The sequence below is a fragment of the Acinonyx jubatus genome, chromosome A2, assembly GCF_027475565.1.
Source record: "Acinonyx jubatus isolate Ajub_Pintada_27869175 chromosome A2, VMU_Ajub_asm_v1.0, whole genome shotgun sequence".
Lineage (NCBI taxonomy): Eukaryota > Metazoa > Chordata > Mammalia > Carnivora > Felidae > Acinonyx > Acinonyx jubatus.
Window position 1 is genome coordinate 95,744,389 of NC_069383.1, and position 17,721 is coordinate 95,762,109.

Below are 17,721 nucleotides of genomic sequence, written 5' to 3' on the forward strand. Positions count from 1 at the left end.
TCTCAAAAATGAATAAGTATTTATATAAAAAAAAAGATCTCAGTAATATCTTTTCAACATTTTTGGTGAAGAACTTGAGCTTCTTCCAATCAACATAACCTTTTTGTAACAGGTTTTATGCTTCAGATGTCTATCAGGAGCTCCCCTCAAGATTTTGTAACGTTCATCTCTTCAACAAGAGATAGTCACCATCAACAAGAAACTTAGTCCACACAGGTAATAAAACATTTTAAATGTTTTATTTTACAACCCTTCAAAATGTACAAAAGTTAAAATTATATTAAAATATCTAAAAGTTCTTGTTTTTCATCGACAAAGGTGGAAATGAGAATGGATGTCCACTACTATTTACAACTGCACCCAAACCAGTAAAATATCTAGGAATAAACTTAGCCAAAGAGGTGAAGGCCCCGTGCTATGAAAATTATAAAACAGTGATGAAAGAATTTGAAGAGGACAAAAAGAAATGGAAAGACATTCCATGCTCATGGATTGGAAGAATGAACAGTGTTAAACTGTCCCTACTACCCAAAGCAATCTACAGATTCAGTGCAATCTGTATCAAAATACCAACAGCATTTGTCACAGAACTAGAACAAATAATCCTAAAATTTGTATGGAATCACAAGACTCCCAATAGCCAAAAACAATCTTGAAAATGAAAAACAAAACCGCAGGTGTTACAATTCCAGACTTGAAGTCATATTACAAAGTTGTCCTAATCAAAACAGTATGGTACTGGCATAAAAAGAGACACATAGATCAATGGAACAGAATTGAAAACCAAAAAATAAACCCACAATTGTATGGCCAATTAATCTTCCTCAAAGCAGGAAAGAATATGCGATGGGTATTCTTCTTCAACAAATGGTGTTGGGAAGACTGAATAGCTACGTGCAAAAGAATGAAACTGGACCACCTTCCTACACCATACACAAAAATAAACTCAAAATGGATTAAAGATATAAATGTAAAACCTGAAACCATAAAAATCCTAAAAGAGAGCACAGACAGCAACTTCTCTGACATTGGCGTTAGCAACATTTTTCTAGATATGTCTCCCTAGGCAAGGGAAGTAAAAACAAAAGTGAACCATTGGGACTACATCACACATCAACATAAGAAGCTTCTGCATGGCAAAGAAAACAATCACAAAACTAAAAGATAACCTACAGAAAGGGGGAACATATTTGCAAATGACATACTTAATAAAAGGTTAGTAACCAAAATATATAAAGAACGTACATAAATGAACACCCCCAAAACAAATAATCCAACTTAAAAATGGGCAGAAGACATGAACAGACATTTCTCCAAAGAAGACATCCAGATGGGCAATAAACAACATGAAAAGATGCTCAACATCACTCATCATCAGGGAGATGCAAATCAAAACTAAACTGAGATATGATCTCACACCTGTCAGAATGGCTAAAATCAACAACACAAGAAAAAACATGGGTCGGCGAGGATGCGGAGAAAAAGGAGCCCCTTGCACTATTGGTGGGAATGCAAACTGGTGCAGCCACTGTGGAAAACAGTATGGAGGTTCTTCAAAGAGTTAAAAATAGAACTACCTTATGATCTAGCAACTGCACTACTGGGTATTCATCCTAAGAATACAAAAACACTAATTCATGGATACATGCACTCCTTTGTTTATAGCAAAATTATTTACAATAGCCAAGTTATGGAAGCAGCCCAGGTGTCCCTCAATAGATGAATGGAAAAATACATATATATGGATGAATGGATTCCATACATATGTATGGAATATTATCCAGCCATAAAAAAGAATGAAATCTTGCCATTTACAATAACATGGATGGAGCTAGAGAGTATCATGCAAAGCTTATAAATAAGTCAGTTAGAGAAAGACAAATGTTATATGATTTCACTTATATGTGGAATTTAAGAAACGAAACAAATGAGCAAAGGGAAAAAAAGAAAGAGAGAGAGAGAGAGACAAAGAAACAGACTCTTAACTACAGAGAACAAACTGATGGTCACCAGAGAGGTGGGTGGGGAGATGGGTGAAATTGGTGATGGGGATTAAGAGTGCACTTGTATGAAGAACATTGAGTAATGTATAGAATTGCTAAATCCCCCCGTTGCACACCTGAAAACGAATATGACACCGGATGTTAACGATCCTGGAATTAAAATAAACTGAATAAAAATAAAAAATAAAACATTTTATTTTACAACCATCCAAAATCAGACAAAAGTTAAAATTACATTGAACTATCTAAAAGCCCTTCTTTCTTCTCATTGACAAAGGTGGAAATGAGAATGGATTTCCAACGCAGTCAAACCATGATCAGGAGAGCGTCTGAAGGTACTGATGGAACTCACATCAGCAGAAGGCACGAGCAGGGTCAGGGTGGCTGCCAAGCAGCCAGCTGAGCCGACTAAAAGGGATGGTCACGTCAGCCAAACTGGACAGATGTATTCGTTTATGAAGACAGCGTTTCCTGCCCCACCTCCTCTGTCACCCTGCTCCTCAACCATCAGCATCTGGGGTTGCTCCCCATGCCCCCAGTGCACCTGCAGCTCCAGGAGCGCCTTGTCCACAATGCACTGTAGCGCCCGCTGCAGCTGCTGCTGAGGCGGACACCCAGGGTTAGGGTGTCAGCATGTCTAGTGGGCGCGGGTCAGGGCTCTCCACTCCTGCTGTGGGACTAAGGTCTGCCCTCGGACCTGCTCTGCTACCCGCTGAAGAGCCCTAGACAAGGCTGCTCACAGCCTGAGGCCACCCGGCTGGCTTCCCCAAGGCCGAACCAATTGATTTCTGGTAGCACATCTGCAACTCATTCATGGCTCACCAACTGGGAAGTTCTGAATTAAACAGTGCTTAAGCATGAAGGCTCTGGAGCCAGACTGCCTCGATCTGAGTCCCAGTTTCTCCTCTTCTCAACTCTGTGTCTTCTGGGTAAGTTGATTAAAATTTTTATTTCCCAATTTTCTCATTTGTAAGCTCATAGGCTTTATGTGTGTTAAGTGACTTTGCACATGAAGTGCTTTAAACCTGTTCTCGAAGGATGGGAAGTGCTCAGTAAATGTGAGCCATGGTTATTACTCCCCAATCCATGAATTTAGTATCGCTTAGTGATTGAATTTGGCTGTTGGCTTCATTGTTGAGGTCTTTAAGCTCTGAGGCCTTTTCTCTTTTATTCTCAAATACTCAACTGGTATTCATTTATTTGTTCATTCATTTAACAGGCCTGTATATGCCAGTCCTGGACTAAGTGCTCATGATTATAAGATGAAATATGGTTCCTGCATTCATGGGGCATTCAGTCCAGTAGGGAAGAAAGATGCCAAACAAGTAAATGTGCATATAGAGACTATGCTAAGTGTCAAGAAAGCAAACATGGGACACCAAATGAGAGCTTAACAGGTTAAATTACTTAACTCTGCTTGGAAAGTGGTGGGGATTTCCCCACCTTTACACAAAGGGACATTTACTGAGGCACGCATACTGAGCAGGAGTTGGCAAACACATGGGCAGGATCAGGGAAACTCTTCTAGGCTAAAGAAATCACATCCACAAGGCCTTCCATCCATGTCAGAAATAGAGCAACAGATAGGCTGAACATCATGACCATGTGTGGACAGGAGTGACCAGAAATAATCACCATTAATATGTAAAGGTCAGATCTTGCAGGGCCCTTCTGGGCCATGTCAGGGAGTTTCTTGTTAACCTAAGGTTTTGAAGGGTTTTGAGAGAATAGAAACATGGGCCAAACTGATGGATTAGAAGGCAATGGAAGCTGTGAGCCCATTAGGTGCTGCTTGCGATAACCCCAGGTGAGAGATGGTGGTGGATTAAACCACCTGGTGACAGAGGAGACTGAGAGAAACAGGTGGATGATGGTATATTTTGCAAGTTGTATTGACAGGATCTGGTTAAAAATGTGGAGGCAAGGTGAAGAAGTGGGAGGAGAGAATTATGATTCTCAGTTGTCTGTCTTGAGCAAGTAGGTAGACGATGGTGTCATTTTACCGGGATTTGGGAAGAAAATTTAATTTTGAACATGGGTTCAGGGGCTTGTGAGATAGCAATGTGAAGATGTCTGGATATGCAGTTGATTATGTCTAGTGAACTATAAACTTTTTTAAAGAGAAAGGAGTCATCGATGTATAGTTGGTATTCAAAGTCATTGGAATGAATGAGATTGCCCGGGTAAGCATGTAGCGAGGAGGACAAGACCACTCCGTTCACATCCCTGAACTGCAACATGTAGAATGACTGCAGGTGAAGGAGTGGCCAAAAAGGTAAGAAGAAACCCTACCTCACAGGATGAAGAAAAGGGAGTATTCCCAAGAAAAGCACTGGTCTACTGAGTTTAACACTGCTGAACAATCAAGGAAGATAAACGTCTAAATGAGCAATACTCAGTTGATTAAGCATCCAATTTTGGTTCAGGTCATGATCTCCCGGTTTGTGAGTTCGAGCCCTACATCGGGCTCTGTGCTCACAGTGCAGAGCCTGTTTGGGATTGTGTCTCTTGCTCTCTCTCTGCCCCTCCCCTGCTCCCTCTCTCTCTCTCTCTCTCAAAAATAAACAAATAAACATTTAAAAAAATATAAATGAGCCATGAATTTGGCAATAGAAGTTATTACTGATGTTAGCCAGAAAACTTTTTGTGAAATGGTTAGAGAAGAGCCAGGCTGGTGAGAATGGGAAGTGAGGAAGCTGAAGAGTGTTCATTTGAACCCATTTTCTATTCACTGCCCTATATCTTTCCTTCTTTTTATTACCAGAATTATTGAAATGCTAGCCTACATCTGTTGTCTCCTTTCCTACACACACATTCCTTCCTCCATCCCCAGCCAAAGCCATTCACACGTTTATGAAATGTGTTTTCCACTTCCAGAAGGCATCGCTGGCAATCTTCATGAGAAGCCCCGAAATCTCTGACTTCACTTGATAAATAGGAAAATAAATCCCATCTCTATTTAGTAGGCATTTTCAGGTACCAGGTGCAGAGGTAAAAGTGATAAGCATATCGTCTTGACCAACTGCTGGTGGGAGCCAGAGATAAATAATTATAATTAAGTGTAACAGTTGCAGTGGGTGGAGCACTGAGATTTCATGATATCATCTAGAATAGTTCTTTTTCTTATCTTAATCCCATAACGGGTAACTTTCACATGCATGGCAAGTTTCATGAACTTCTTCTACTCCTTTGCATTTTAGTCAAGAAAGCATGGCGGTACTGGAATGCAAATGGGAGCAAGTGACATGTTAGGGAGAATTTTGAATCCATTCTAATGAATGAAAAAGGCAAAGGCTCACAAACTTCAGAACTTTATTATTAATAACTCATCCCCTGTAATACACACAAACTGGGTAAAAGAAGTTGAGTACAGTTGAAAGCCTCCAAGGGGCAGGTTCAAGTAGTTGGGTGTTGAAGGTAGGGAAGAGGTGAGGAAAAACAGACAAGGAATCCACTCATGAAGTACCTTTGGGTCAAGGAAAGGTGTTATCCAGTGGAGTCAGAGGGAAGCCATTCTGGAGGCTGGATTGAGCCAGATGGGCTGGGAACATGGAGGTCGGTTAAAAGGCTATGCAGTAATCCAATGGGAGATGATAGTGGCCCAAGCTAAGGGAGACTGTCGAAAAGAAAAGAAAACATTTGCAAGAGAAACAAATGTCATAGCTTTCCATAGCTATCTGATCCTACTTTACCCAGTAAATTGCTTCATTATGCTCTTTTTCACTTTCCTCTTCTTACTCTTGCCCCATGGTTCATAGCAAGATGAGTTAGTTGCAAAGAGGAAATCTAGTTTTGTTTTCTTTTCTCTTTATGCTCCCTTTGAAAACCCACCAACTCCCATGGAATCAACTTACATTTTGGTGCTGATGGTTCCCACCCAACCTCCCAGGAGCCCAAAGTCACCACGAGCCTATCCGAATGTAGGTCTTTGCACCTTGGCCTTTACACTAGCTGAGTTTTTAACATTTTCTGGTTTCCCTCATGCGTACTAATTCTCCTAGTCACTGAAATTCACAACTTCAATTTAATTTAAAATTATCCTCTTCTAAAATTCCCTTTAAGCAATCAGCAAGTTGCTTCAGATTTTTCCTTCAAAATACTTCTTATATGCATCTTCTTCTTTAGCGTTCTACCACTTACCACAGTGCTAGGTATAATGCAGGCACTCAGTATTTATCGACTAACTGCCTACCCAATTCTAGTACCTTAAATCTTGATGTCTTGACCATTGCTACCACCCTCTAAAATGGCTTTCATCTGCTTTTTCCCCTTGAAGGAAGCTTTTTAACACCTTCCCACTGCCAGTAGAATGAGACCCTAGCCCCATAATCGGGCCCCAGCTACCTGTGTAAATTTATTAGAGTCTAAAGGGGTCAAAGAGGGCCGAGGGCACCTCAGGCACACAAGGGACACATGAGCATTCCTTTCTTCATTCTATCTTCATTCTATCGGTCCTCTGCGGGGATCTTTCCCCAAAGACTGTTTCAAAGCATTGTGCAAAGGAAGTCTCTCCTTTTCCTCCACTCCCAGCCTCTGGTAACTCCCATTCTACTCTATGTTTCTGTGAATATACAATGGAATATTATTCAGCCAAAAAAAAGGAAGAAAGAAAGAAAGAAAGAAAGAAAGAAAGAAAGAAAGAAAGAAAGAAAGAAAAGAAAGAAAGAAAGGAAGGACATGCAACATCATGGACAAAAGTGGAAGGTATTATGATAAGTGAAATAAGCCAGAAAGACAAACATTGCATGATCCCACTTCTATTATTTCACTTGCCTTCTAACCTGGTTGCCTTAATTCCAGATTTGCCTTTTTCTCTAATCCATTATCCATCGGTAGCAAGGGATTGCCAAATGATAGCCAGAGGGCCAAATCTTGCCTGCTACTTATTTTGTAAATAAAGTTTATTGGAACACAGCCAATGTCATTTGTTTACATTTCTGTCAGTGGCAGCTTTTGAGCCACAAAGATAACCCTAAGTATTTGCACCAAGATCCCTGATAGCTTGATAGCTGTCTTCCCCTTGTGTTATACTCTGTCTGCACGAACATCCTTTGTGTTCTGCCTGGCCTCCTCCTCATACCCAAGATCTTTGTACATGTGGTTCTTTCTTCCTGGGATGCAATTCATGCTTTTCCCCTGGTTTCTGTTCTCCTTTCACCCCAATGTCATGTTACACAACACAATCCTGGTCCTCTTTCAGATCAAAACTTAAATGTCTTTTCCTTTAAAAAAATTTCTCTGACCTTCACAGTCTAATTTGGTCACCTTGCTCCATTCTTTCATGGCACACTCAGCCTTGTTATTTTTTTAAGCAGCTTTACTGAGGTATAATTTGCATACCATGGTACTGTATATACATTGTAGCTAGAGAATCCAATAGTTTTTAGTAAATTTATAGTTGTATGACCATCACTACACCGTTTAGAACATTTTCAGGGACACCTGGGTAGCTCAGTCGGTTGGGCAACCAACTCTTGATTTCTGCTCAGGTCATGGTCCTGAGGTCATGTGATTGAGCCCCACGTTGGACTCCAAGCTGAGCATGAAGCCTGATTAAGATTCTCTTTCCCTCTCTCCTTCTGCCCATCCCCCTTCTCTAAAAGGAAGGAAGGAAGGAAGGAAGGAAGGAAGGAAGGAAGGAAGGAAGGAAGGAAGAAAGAAAGAAAGAAAGAAAGAAAGAAAGAAAGAAAGAAAGAAAGAAAGAAAGAAGAAAAGAAGGAAAGGAAAGAAAAAGAAAAAGAAAGAGAAAAATAAAGAAAGAACATTCTCATCATCTCAGAAAAAACACTCATGTCTACTTGCGGGTAGTCCCTGATCCTACCTAGACCTTTAGGCATCACAAAAATGCTTTTTGTCTAAATTTGACTTCTGGGGACACTTCATATAAATAGAATCACATAGGGGTGCCTGGGTGGCTCAGTTGGTAAAGCATCTGACTCATGGTTTCTGTTACATGGTTTGGGCACTGATGGTGTGGAGGCTGCTTGGGAGGTATCTGTCTCAGTCTCTCTCTCCCTCTCTCTCTGCCCCACCCCTACTTGTGCTGTCTCTGTCTCTTTCAAAAAATAAATAAACTTTAAAAAAAATTTAAAATGATTTAACATCTGGATTTATTTACTGAAGATAAGGTTTTTGACATTCACCCATGCTGGAGCCTATTTGTCCTTTTTCTTCGATGGATAGTATTCCTTTGCATGGATGCCCACATTTTGTTTATCCATTCATCAGTTGATAGATATTTGGCTTGTTTTCTATTTTCTTTTTAAAAGTTTATTTATTTATTTTGAGAGAAAGAATGCACGAGCAGGGGAGGGGCAGAGAGGGAGGGAAAGAATCTCAAGTGGGCTCCATGCTGCCAGCGCAGAGATCACAACCTAAGCTGAAATCAAGAGTCAGATGCTTAACTGATTGAACCACCCAGACATCCCTTGTTTTCTATTTTTTACTAAGATGAATAACACTGCTGTGAACATTCATGCACATATCTCCACAGACATGCATGTTTTCGTATATTGCTAGAAGTGAAATTGCACAGTATAGGGTCAGTTACATCACTTTTTAAGAAACTGATGAATTGTTTTCCAAAGTGGCCATACCATTTTACATTGTAAACAGCCGCATATGAGGATTCCAGTTTCTCCATATCCTCACCAACACCTGATATTGTCTTTTTTAATAGTGAGTGTGTAGTGATAGTCCAGTATGGATTTAATTTACATTTCCCTGATGACCGATGACTGTGAGCATCTTTCCATGTACAAATTAGCCATTTGTATATCTTCTTTAGTGAAATGACCTCTGAAATATTTTGCTTTTTTTAATGAATTGTCTTAACGCATTATGAATGCTCTATATATTATAGATACAAGCCATTTATGAGATATATGATGTACAAATGTTTTCTCCTAAAGTGTGTTCACCTTGTTTTTTCTGTCTTTTGGAGTACAAATTTTTTTTTATTTTGATGCAGTCTGGTTTATCTGTTATTTCTTTTATGGATCATGCTTTGGGGTCCTAAGAACTCTTTGTCCATCCCAAGGTCTTGAAGATTTTCTGTTACAGTCCCTCCTCCCAGAAGTTCTTTAATTTTGTCTGTTCAATTTAGGTTTATAATCTGGTTTGGGTTAGTTTTTATGCATAGAGTGATATGAGGGCTCAAGTCCATCCTTGTGTGTTTGGACATCCAATAGCTGCAGCACCAGTTGTTGACAAGAATATCCTTTCCCTTCAGAAGTGTCTTGGCAGCTTTGTCGAGCACCAAGTGATCATAAATATAAGGATCTATTTGTGGACTCTCAAGTCTATTCCACTGATGTATGCCTATCCTTGCATCAACACCATCTTGATTATTGTGTATTTATAGTAAGTGTTGATATTTGCTAGTATATGACTTCCAAATTTGTTCTTTTTTTTTCCAGCTAGTATATGACTTCCAAATTTGTTCTTCTTTTTTTTTTCCAGCTAATATATGACTTCCAAATTTCCAAATTTGTTCCTTTCTTTTTTTTCCTCCAAATTGTTTTGACCATTCTTGGTCCTTTGTTTTTCACATAACTCTTAGAATCAGCTTAACAATTGCTAAAAAAAAACCCAAAAACCAAAAAACAAAAAAACAAAAAACTGCCAAATTGCTTCTGGGTGTTTTGGTAAGGATTGATTTCAATTTGATTTCAATTATTCAAAACTGTTATCTTTTTAATATTGAGTCTTCCAGTCTATGAGCATGAAATTTTTCTTTCTTCATTTAAATCTCCTTCGGTTTTTCTCTGCAGTCTTTTGTAGTTTCAAGTGTAAAAGATTTGCATATTGTTTGCTAAATCTAAATATTTTATTCCTAAATATTTTATTCTTTTTGTTACTGTTATGAATTGAATTTTATTTTGTTTTCAGAGTTTTCTTTGCTAATAAATAGAAATACTAATTCTTTATATTTATAAATATATGAAATAAATACAGATTTGCTACTAAACATAAATGTTGTTTCTATATATTTCTATATAATATATTTCAGTTGATTTTTATAAATTGATCTTGTAATCCTGCATTCTCCAACCTTGTTAAAATAGTTTATTAATTCTCAGAATTTTGGGATTTTCCACTTATAGTAGTATGTCGTTTGTGAATAAAGGCAGTATTACTTCTTTAATAAGATGCCTTTAATTTCTTTTCCTCCTTCCTTCCTTCCTTCCTTCCTTCCTTCCTTCCTTCCTTCCTTCCTTCCCTCCCCTCCCCTCCCCTCCCCTCCCCTCCCCTCCCCTCCCCTCCCTTTCCCTTCCCACACTGGCTGAATCTCTAATACAGTGTGGAATAGAAGTGGTAAAAGCAGGCCCCTGATATCAGGAAGAAAACATTAGCTCTTTTGCTGATAGGAGTGATGTTAGATATGGGTGCTTTGTAGATTCTCTTTAACAGATTAAGGAAGTTCCCTTCTATTCGTGTTGTTGGTTTATCACGAATAAATGTTGGGTTTACCAAATGCTTTATCTATATCTACTGAGGCGATTATGTTGTTTTTTGTCATTTATTTTACTATTATGGTGTATTACATCTGTTGCTTTTTGGATTTTTAAGCCAACCTTATATTATGGAGATAAAACCCACTTGGTCATGGTGTACAGTTCTTTTTACATGTTGCTGGATTTGGTTCATTGATATTTTGTTAAGAGTTTTGTGTCTCTGCTCATGAGGAATATTGATCTGTAGTTTTCTTTTCTTGTGATGTCTTTGTCTTTGGCATCCTGTAATTTTTCCTTTACACTTTTGATTATAAATATGTAACTAAAATGTCATGATTTCTTTCTTTTTTGTTGTTGTTTATTTATTTATTTTTAGAGAGATAGAGAGAGAGAAGGCAAGGGGCAGAGAGAGAATCCGAAGCAGGCTTTGTACTGTCACCACGGAGCCTGATGTGGGGCTTGAACCCACAAACCGTGAGATCATGACCTGAGCTGAAACCAAGTGTCAGACACTCAACCGACTGGGCCACCCAGGCACCCTATTTCTTTAATATCTGTCTCTCTAACTAGACTTCAAGCTTTATAAGGTCAGGGAATGTGTCTATCTTATATATTTCTGTGTCTTACACACACTCAAGCCAATTGTTGAATGAATATAAACAGATATGACACCCAGGTGCCAGTATTTTATATATTGATCTTAGCATAATACACATATTACCTGCAAGACTTCAGCATTTTTAGTCCTCTTTGCTCATACTTAGCTCTGGTCCATACACTGTGGTCAAGTTCAGTTTTGTCTTTTTTTTTTTATTGTTGATAATGTGTTAATGAAGGAGTGTATATATTCACACGTGTAATCCTCTCAATGATGATTTTTTTTTCATATTTTGAATCCAGAATCTGTTGTCTTCCAGGAATTGTTTGTATTACCTTCAAATTGTATTAGAATGCTTTCTTGATTATTTGTTTATCTATCATCCTTATTGAAGTATAATTCACATATAGTGTTGTATTAGTTTCCGGTGCACAAGATAATGATTCAACAGTTGTATACATTACTCAGAGCTCATCACCCACCTCCCCTCTGGCAAGCACCAGTTTGTTCTCTGTATTTAAAAGTCTTGGGTTTTGTTTGTCTCTTTTTTTTTCTTGTTAGTTCGTTTGTTTTGTTTCTTAAATTCCACGTATGAGTGAAATCATGGTAATTGTCTTTCTCTGACTAGTTTTACTTAGCATAATATGCCCTCTAGATCCATCCATGTTGTTGCAAATGGCAAGATTTCATTCCTTTTTATGGTCGAGTAATATTCCATTCCAATGTCCCGTATCTTCTTTGTCCGTTCATCTACATTGGTCACTTGGATTGCTTCTATTCCATCGTTATTGTAAATAATGCTGCAATAAACATAGGGGCACATGTATCTTTCAAATTAGTGCTTTTGTTTTCTTTGGGTAAATACCCAGTAGTGGAATTATTGGATCAGATAATAATTCTATTTTTAGTTTTTCTGAGAATGGCTTCTTTGTTTTCCTTCTTACGATCAAGATGTCACCATAACTCTTCTTCCTGTTTGGTGCACGAACATTGTGCTTGTTGTTTTAGTCTGGTTCATTGTTCAGAATGCAGCTAAGCATGTATGAACCAGTTTGTTGTTGATTCTCATGTGCTGTACATCCCTGGGCTGGAGATCTGGGCCCAGTGGGAGATATCCACCGACTCGGTTGTCTGTTAATATTACAGCTTCTCCAAGCAGTCAGATTATTCTCAACTTGTCTATAATCGTGTTCCAAGCTTAGCTAAAAGAACCTTTTTGTTGTCTTCAGCATGGTCTCAAATTTTTAACTCAATCTAAGCTTTGACTATTGTGATGTTATTCTTATAAATAAATGCTACTATTTTTGTGTCTGCAGAGTAGAATAAAGAAGGCAATTCATGGGCCTGTCTACTGCACTCTGACATTCAACAAATATAAACATCTAATGGGGTATGTTCCTTCATAAATAAATGGTAGCATTATCTTTAGGGCTTAGAACCATAACTTTGTATTTTATGTGGTATTTTATAGGGAAGTGGTTGAGAATGTGGCTATTCCTGGTTAGGCTCGACCTCTAATCCTCACTGTGTTTTATAATCTGTGAACAAAGAGTTTAACAATTGTAATTTGTTCTTGGGTTGTTCAGATCAAATCATGTAATTTATGTAAAGTGCTAATCCAGTGCCTGACACATAGTAAGCTCACAATATATTGTTATTATTTTTGTTTATTATTACTCACTAGTTTAAGCATGCTATCTGCATTTGTAGGGATTTCTACAGACTAGAAAACTATTTGTGGCCCCTCATGCAAGTGGTTATGTTTTGAGAAAACACAAAGGACCCTATCTTTTTCTCCAATCTGTATTCTCTGATAAAGGAAAACATTTAGGATCTAAATCAAAATACCATAGAGCTGCTTTCCCCTAGGCTTTTGACTCAAAGTAGCTTGGATTCAATTCACAAGAATTTAATCTTTGCTAAATAATCTGCAGGTCCATATGTTTTACTTACCGTTTTGTTCCATATTCAGCCAAAGTGACTTAGTGTGGATAACATCATACACCTGTGCTATTGCAGCTTTTCAGGACTGTGTTTTGGCGCTGTATGTATACAAAATAACTAGGAAATTTATCATGAGAAAATGCTGACTGCAAAAGCCTGTATCTCCCACACAATATTTATCAGGAGGAGCATTATAGGTACCGGAATAAGGGGTAAAATCATAGATTTCAATTATGTAGTGAATTGTGGGCTACAAAATCTCTAGAGAATATGATAATTTCTACAGTGTGGGGAATGACACATACAGTGAACACCTGCCTACCAGTTCATGTTTTCTACAAATAATCCCACCAGCAGAATCAGGTTGTGTTTCCACAAATGTTCATGTATCTGTTGAAATTCCCACTGCTCTTTGCACATACTGTGCTTCATGTAAGCAAAAGTAATGCATGAAACCATTTTATTCATTCACTGTATCAGGGCAGTGGGAAGATGTCCATAGTGTGTCCATGTATGAAGGGTGTAGTATTTTTAAAAAGTATATGTGTGGGGGCGCCGGGGTGGCTCAGTCGGTTAAGTGTCTGACTTTGGCTCAGGTCATGATCTCACAGTTCGTGGGTTCGAGCCCAGTGTTGGGCTCTGTGCTGACGGCTCAGAGATTGGAGACTGCTTTGGATTCTGTGTCTCTCTCTCTCTCTTCCACTCCCCCACTTGTGCTCTGTCTCTCTCTCTCTCAAAAAATGAAAAAACATTAAAAAAGTTAAAAAAAAAAGTATATGTGCATGATGTGTGTGTTTATAAGCATGCACATATGTAGAAATGGGACGTGTAAGGAAGAGGGTGCCCTAAATAATTACCTCTAGTGGGTTAAGTTTTGATGAACAAGGCAGTGAGAGTGTGCACTCACTTTCTAATGTAATTTTAAAAAGCCAGTAATGTGTGTTCAATTTACATTTTTAGAAGTTTAGCTACCCCTTGAGAATGGGGGACAGGGGACAGACAAGAACAAGAGCTGGTAGAGCAAGAAGGGCATCTCAAAGAAGGACCACGTTGGCTTGCACCAGGGTGAAATGGAAATGAAAATGGGAACAAAACAAGAGATTAGGGATGCATTTTGCAGATAGAGACAAGAGGGCTTCCTGATGGAAAGGGTACAGGCAGAAAGGCACCGAGTGGAATAAAGGAGGAATCCTGTTTTCTTTGGCCTGAGAACCTGGGTAGTTGGTGTTGTTATTTACTATATTGAGTCTGGGAAGCCGGCGATTGCAAGGTTTCTAAGATGGCTGCGGCCTATCATCCATTCGTCCATTCTTAGCTACTGACTGACTGATGTACATGGCACCAGTATTCTGAGCACTGGAGATTCAGGAGTAACCAAACCAAGTCCTAATCTCATAAAGCTTACTGTAGGGCATTAGACAGAAATAAACATGTGCATATTTAATAAGTGGCATTATGTATTTCATATAGTCATTAGGCGTTACTGTCCAGTAAGCCACAGACGAGAGGACAAGACAATATCCAGTCAAATGTGCCCTGCTCAGAGGTTTGGACTCTGTGTTTGAGACAACAAGGGGCCAAGGACAGATTTTTGACCAAGGATCCTTTGAAGGTAGAGATTTGAGTGAGTTGAAAAGTGAGTTGTATTCTGGATTGACACGGGCACCCTGAGGTACAATTTTTATTTTCTAACTAGACATCGAGTGAGTCGCATAATTTCTGAGGCAGAATCTCTCAGTAGTTCTGAGTGTTTAAGAGTTACTTTAGGGGCACGTGGGTGGCTCAGTCAGTAACGTGATTGACTCGGTTTTGGCTCAGGTCATGATCTCACGGTTTGTGAGATGGATTCCATGCCGTGCTGCCAGCGCGGAGCCTGCTTGGGATTCTCTCTCTCTCTCTCTCTCTCTCTCTCTCTCTCTGCCCTTCCCCCATGCACTCTCTCTCTCTCTCTCTCTCTGTCTCAAATAAATAGAAACTTAAAAACGAGTTACTTTATGGCACAACTTATAAATAATGCCAGTGTATCCTTTTTATGAATTACTTTAAACAAACTCATACAGGGGCAGTATCCCAAGTACCATTTGCTTGCTTGATCCACTTCCTAAGAATTCTGAAGAATCATCCCTAACATAACTTTTAAGTTATTCAAGCGATATATCCGATATTTAGCTTTATGCCTAGATGTAGAATGTTAAGGAGAATGGGAAAATGAACAGGATGCACCACCCGCTGTCTTACGGCAGCAAGAAACAAGCAAAGGACAAACTTTCTTTTTTTTTTTTTCCAATATATGAAATTTATTGTCAAATTGGTTTCCATACAACACCCAGTGCTCATCCCAAAAGGTGCCCTCTTCAATACCCATCACACACCCTCCCCACCCTCCCACCCCCCATCAACCCTCAATTTATTCCCAGTTTTTAAGAGTCTCTGATGCTTTGGCTCTCTCCCACTCTAACCTCTTTTTTTTTTCTTCCCTCCCCCATGGGTTTCTGTTAAGTTTCTCAGGATCCACATAAGAGTGAAAACATATGGTATCTGTCTTTTTCTGTATGGCTTATTTCACTTAGCATAACACTCTCCAGTTCCATCCACGTTGCTACAAAGGGCCATATTTCATTCTTTCTCATTGCCACATAGTACTCCATTGTGTATATAAACCACAATTTCTTTATCCATTCATCAGTTGATGGACATTTAGGCTCTTTCCATAATTTGGCTATTGTTGAGAGTGCTGCTGTAAACATTGGGGTACAAGTGCCCCTCTGCCTCAGTACTCCTGTATCCCTTGGGCAAATTCCTAGCAGTGCTATTGCTGGGTCATAGGGTAGGTCTATTTTTAATTTTTTGAGGAACCTCCACAACAGCTAACAAACTGATCAAAAAGGATTTAAACAATATAACAGAAAGTGAATTTAGAATAATAGCTATAAAATTAATCGCTGGACTTGAAAACAGTATAGAGGACAGCAGAGAATCTATTGCTACAGAGATCAAGGGACTAAGGAATAGTCAGGAGGACCTAAAAAATGTGATAAACGAGCTGCAAAATAAAATGGAAACAACCACGGCTCAGATTGAAGAGGCAGAGGAGAGAATAGGTGAACTAGAAGATAAAATTATGGAAAAAGAAGAAGCTGAGAAAAAGATAAAAAAATCCAGGAGTATGAAGGGAAAATTAGAGAACTAAGTGATGCACTAAAGAGAAATAATCTACGCATAATTGGTATCCCAGAGGAGGAAGAGAGAGGGAAAGGTGCTGAAGGTGTACTTGAAGAAATCATAGCTGAGAACTTCCCTGATCTGGAGAAGGAAAAAGGGATTGAAATCCAAGAGGCACAGAGAACTCCCTTCAGACGTAACCTGAATCGATCTTCTGCACGACATATCATGGTCAAACTGGCAAAATACAAGGATAAAGAGAAAATTCTGAAAGCAGCAAGGGATACACATGCCCTAACATATAAAGGGAGACCTATAAGACTCCTGACTGATCTCTCTACTGAAACTTGGCAGGCCAGAAAGGAATGGCAGGAGATCTTCAATGTGATGAACAGAAAAAATATGCAGCCGAGAATCCTTTATCCAGCAAGTCTGTCATTTAGAATAGAAGGAGAGATAAAGGTCTTCCCAAACAAACAAAAACTGAAGGAATTCGTCACCACTAAACCAGCCCTACAAGAGATCCTAAGGGGGATCCTGTGAGACAAAGTACCAGAGACATCGCTACAAGCATGAAACTTACGGACATCACAATGACTCTAAACCCATATCTTTCTATAATAACACTGAATGTAAATGGACTAAATGCACCAACCAAAAGACATAGGGTATCAGAATGGATGAAAAAACAAGACCCATCTATTTGCTGTCTATAAGAGACTCATTTTAGACCTGAGGACACCTTTAGATTGAGAGTAAGGGGATGGAGAACTATTTATCATGCTACCGGAAGTCAAAAGAAAGCTGGAGTAGCCATACTTATAACAGACAAACTAGACTTTAAATTAAAGGCTGTAACAAGAGATGAAGAAGGGCATTATATAACAATTACAGGGTCTATCCATCAGGAAGAGCTAACAATTATAAATGTCTATGCGCCGAATATTTGGGAGCCCCCAAATATATAAAACAATTACTCACAAACATAAGCAACCTTATTGATAAGAATGTGGTAATCGCAGGGGACTTTAACACTCCACTTACAGAAATGGATAGATCATCTAGACACACGGTCAATAAAGAAACAAGGGCCCTGAATGATACGTTGGATCAGATGGACTTGACTTGACAGATCTATTTAGAACTCTGCATCCCAAAGCAACAGAATATACTTTCTTCTCGAGTGCACATGGAACATTCTCCAAGATAGATCACATACTGGGTCACAAAACAGGCCTTCATAAGTATACAAAAATTGAAATCATACCATGCATACTTTCAGACCACAATGCTATGAAGCTTGAAATCAACCACAGGAAAAAGTCTGGAAAACCTCCAAAAGCATGGAGGTTAAAGAACACCCTACTAAAGAATGAGTGGGTCAACCAGGCAATTAGAGAAGAAATTAGAAAATATATGGAAACAAATGAAAATGAAAATACAACAATCCAAACGCTTTGGGATGCAGCGAAGGCAGTCCTGAGAGGAAAATACATTGCAATCCAGGCCTATCTCAAGAAACAAGAAAAATCCCAAATACAAAATCTAACAGCAAAGG